Source organism: Triticum aestivum, chromosome 7A (genome assembly GCF_018294505.1).
Source record: "Triticum aestivum cultivar Chinese Spring chromosome 7A, IWGSC CS RefSeq v2.1, whole genome shotgun sequence".
Classification (NCBI taxonomy): Eukaryota; Viridiplantae; Streptophyta; class Magnoliopsida; order Poales; family Poaceae; genus Triticum; species Triticum aestivum.
Window position 1 is genome coordinate 564954100 of NC_057812.1, and position 4677 is coordinate 564958776.

Consider the following 4677-nt stretch of genomic DNA (forward strand, 5'->3'; position numbering starts at 1 on the left):
TACTGGATCGTGAGTTCGCGGGACGTCACCGAGCTGAACATGTGTTGAACGCGGAGGTGCCATTCGTTCGGTACTAAGGATCGGTCGATTGTGAACACGTTTGACTACATCAACTGCGTTGTCATAACGCTTTCGCTTAACGGTCTACGAGGGTACGTGGACGACACTCTCCCCTCTTGTTGCTATGCATCACCATGATCCTGCGTGTGCATATGAAGTTTTTTGAAATTACTACATTACCCTACACATCTGTCTCATTAGTCCACATAAAACGTGTTCCATGCAACTCCTTGAGCTCATGATCACCAACCAAGCTTCTAGATCTATCCATCAAGACCGAAGCCCAACGAATCATGTTGAAGTCACCCAAAACCATCCAAGGGCCCGAGCGCACCGAGCGCCACAAGTGTCGTGGTTCTAAGTCTGACAGTACTGTAGGGGGGTAAGTATGGAGAGGCAAGGTCCTAGCTATGGAGAAGTTGTAAGCACACGAGGTTTACGAGTTCAGGCCCTTCTCGGAGGAAGTAATAGCCCTACGTCTCGGAGCCCGAAGGCGGTCGACTGGATTATGCGTGTATGGTTTACAGGGGTGCGAACCCTTTACACTAAGGAGGGGTGGCTTATATAGAGTTTGCCGGACTCCTCGGGCCCTCAGTTACGCAGGGTTTTAAATACATTAAGGTCGGGCTTTATTGGTAACGCCCCTAATAAAGTGCTATGATGACCATAAAGACTACTTAGTAACCGACCGTTGGTATACGGAGGGCCTTTAGGTCTTCTGGTCGTCGAGTGGTTGGGTCTTGGTCGAGTGGTCGCTTCTTGGTCGAGTGTCTTCGAGTCTGTCGAGTGGAACACCTCCAAGTCGATTGAAAGGTGATTTCTTCTAGAGATGTCCTTGGGTAGGGCAGTTTGGACAGGTCCATGACCCTACCCTAGGTACATAGCTTCGTCATTAGCCCCCGAATGGATCGGGGTTTGAGTGGGGAAGGAGTTGAGAATTTTCCCGACTCATTTTTCATGCCATGAGCATATCTGGTTTCGGATCAATGAATCCTGAGTGATGACAGCAACTTCCTTTTCAGTCGCCTTGATCCATTCTTAGCTTTTTGTCGAGTGGGTTTCTTTACTTGAAAGGCTCCGAGTGACGGTGCGGAGGAGATCTTCGGTCTGACAAGTTGTTCTGCTGCCCGCAGATTTCATGGGATCCAAATTTTGGGAAGCGCGCGAGACGAGGGAGGCCGCAGTAATCGGATGGGATAGAGCAGAGCTGCCTCGATCCCCACGCCACCTTTTTTGCCACGTATCACGCGCGCGATTGTTACGGGATTTGACAGGGCCGCCCGGGCCTACTAGTCAGCCACTCGGAAGCGGCCTCATATAAGGCGTCGGACTGGGGCCTCTTCGAACAGTGCGTCCCCATTATCTCTTCTCCTCTTCACGCTCCCTCGCCGTGCTCGCTCTCGCCCCAGCACCACCACTCTGCACACGTTTCGCCGGTGACGATGGGGAAGGAGAAGACGGCGGCTCTAGAGCGGGCGAAGAAGGTGACGACGAGGTCGAACGGGAAGGCGACCAGTCGGGGCGGATCCTCCTTGCGAACCGGCCTGCCAAAGGGCCGGATCCAGGGCGACTGGATCCGCTCAACGATCACCCAAGAAGACCTCAACGACCTAGCCGAAGGAGGGATGATCCCCTATGAATCGGCGCGGCTCCCGAGGAAGGAATCCGAGCCGCAACCTTGGGAGGGTGAGCGCGTTATCCTTGCCACCCACGTCGACCGTGGATTTTCCTTGCCTCCTCACCCTTTCTTTCAGGGATTTCTGAACTTCTTTGGGGCACAACTCCACCACTTCACTCCCAACACAATCGTTTATCTTGCCGCTTTTGTTTCTTTGGGTGAGAATTTCCTGGGTTGTCGGCCTCACTGGGGCCTTTTCAAGCACATTTTCACTTGTCGCTCCCAGACGGTGAAAAAAGCTAATCCGAGCGACGAGAGGACTCAAGTGATTCAGATGTGTGGGGGTCTTGGTGTCCAGATGAGAGGGAAAAGCTCCTTTCCGGCCATGATTCTTCCCGACTCAGTTCGCGGATGGCAGTCAACTTGGTTTTACTTCAAAGACCAGTCGACGCCAGGACAGTCGACCGGCCTCCCTCCCTTCACCATGGACCGAGTGAGGAAACCCTCCCCTTTGAAGGTGCTCCCAGAGGAGAAGGTGCAGGTGAGGGTGCTGGTAGAGCGAGTGGTCTAGCTTATCCTTGACGGGGTCACCAGTATGGATCTCTTGGAGGTCTTCCTTCAGTGGTGCATCCAGCCTCTTCAAGCCCGAGACCATCTGATGTGGATGTATTCGGGTCTTGAAGACTCCACTCGGATTCACCCGGAGGAGGTCGATGACAACACACTGGAGAAGTGGCTGTCGGGCATGACTGGAAACAAGGACAACCCCAGGGGAGCCAGGAGAGTTCCTCCACTCGACCAGTCTCATGTACCAGAGAAGGTCCGATTCTGAGTTTTTGTTTGTAATCTGAATTCACTCATGCAGCTACCCATACTGAGTCGACTGACTTTGTTCTTCCTGCTTTCTTTCAGGCCATTATTGAAATGTATTCAATGCCCAATGGAGAGCAAGAGCAGGACCCAGAAGGAGAAGCGAGCGGCAGCGACAATGGCAAATGGGAGTCTGACGGTAGGGGAGACGAAGAAAGCGATGATCCAAGTGACGAAGAAGAAGTCGAGTTGCCTCCTCGCAGGGAGAGGCGGTCCAAACTTGACCAAGAACGACCGAGCGCCCGTGAAAAGGCGATTGCTCAAGCTGGTCAGTCTTCAAAGCGTCCTCGGACCTCTTCGCCAATTCCAACTGAAAAAGTGTCAAAGCACCCCAAAGTCGCAGAGCCGAAGCTTCGGAAGGCGTTGCTGAAGATTAAGATTGACATCCCCATTGCTTCCGCGTGAGTGTCTCCCTTCATATTTACTCGACGCTCTGTGCTGTTTGTTTTTCTTGTTTTAACCGGACGAACTTTGGAACCGTCAGCGCTTCTACTTCCGGGACCTCAGCTTATAGGGACGATGATGACGTGATGGAGGATGCGGTCACTTCTAATCTGGGTATGATTTATGCCATACTGTCTTTATTTTGGTCGATTCAACTACAATGTGTACCATTGGGTGATGTGATTTTGTCGATTGAACTTTGAACAGCCCCTAACATTATTGACCTCCCTGATGATGATGATGAAGAGCCCGAGAGGCCTTTGACGTGGAAAAATAGGCAAGCTCCTGCGAGCGAGGTGCCACAATCGACACCGAGGGCGGAGCCAGTCGTTCAGGACGCTGGCGATGCCAATCGGGGTTCTGTTAACTTCGCCATGCCACTGTCGAGTGCCTTGCCTTCCTTGTCGACTGCTCAGGCCCCTGTCGACCCGCCTTCAGTTTTTGCGACCCATCATGTCCCAGAGGACGAGGTGAATGCTGCCAGGGAAGCCATACGCCAGGCGGGCATTATGATGGAGAAGATGAAGACGGTGCGGGACGCCAGCTAAGCCGCCTACGATGCCAGCTCGGCTCTCCAGAGCAACATTCAGGTTAGTTGTCGCTGCTTGTTCTGTTAGGATATGCTATCTGAAGACTCTTTCCGAAAATCTTTGCATCTGTACACCCACTGGGTGCGTCGATTGAATTTTTGAACTAGTGGGGGCACGCTGAGTGCACCCACTGGGTGTAGTCCCCGAGACTACGGTGGACTGCTGGCAGTCGACTATAGTCTTTGCATTTTTGTCGGGTGTAAATCGAACTGGTAGTTTGTCTCTTCCACTCGATCTGGTCGAGTGGGATCAGAACTAGTGGGGGCACGCCAAGTGCACCCACTGGGTGTAGTCCCCGAGACCGTGGTCGATTGCTGGCAGTCGACTATGGTGTGAGTTCTATTCCCCCCCTTTTTTTACTCCCTGCACTCGACTCCGGCGGGCCGGTCGAGTGGGATCAGAACCGGTGTGGGCACGCAAAGTGCACCCACTAGGTGTAGTCCCAGAGACTATGGTGGACTGCGGGCAGTCGACCGTAGTCTTAGTACTTAATGTCTTTGTCGTTTTTCGCTGTAAAATAACTTCTCCCCTTTGATTTCAGAAATCTTGTGATCTTGGAGCTCGCTTTGCTGATTTGTAGAAATAGCAGATTCAACTGAACCTTGACTTGGAGCTGGCCAAGACAGAGCTGCAAAAGGTCAAGGACGGCACCACTGGTAAGACGAGTTTGTCGACTGGTCTGTCTTAGGCTTGCGTACCCTTCTGCTCTTTCTGAATCAAGCATCGTTTCTTTGCAGAAAAACTAAGAGAAGCTCTGGCGAAGAAGGATCAGGATTTGGCTGCTGCTCGAAAGTAAGCTAACGACAGAACCGCCCTGGCTGAACAGAAACTGGCTTCGGTCGGCCAGTTGGAAGAAGAGAATACCAAGATCTGCTCTGAACGAAGCCAACAAAGAGTGCTCGCGCTGGAAGAAGGAGAACCTCAACCTGGGCGAGAAGATGGAAGGCATCACTCGCAGGAGGGACGATCTGGAGAGCTACCTGAGGAGCCTTGCCAAGAAGTTGTTCATCAAGCTTGAAGGTTCACATTTTGTTCTGACTGATTTTTTTTGTGTTGACTCAGCGTATGAAAATTGACTTATTCTTGGATCATGAA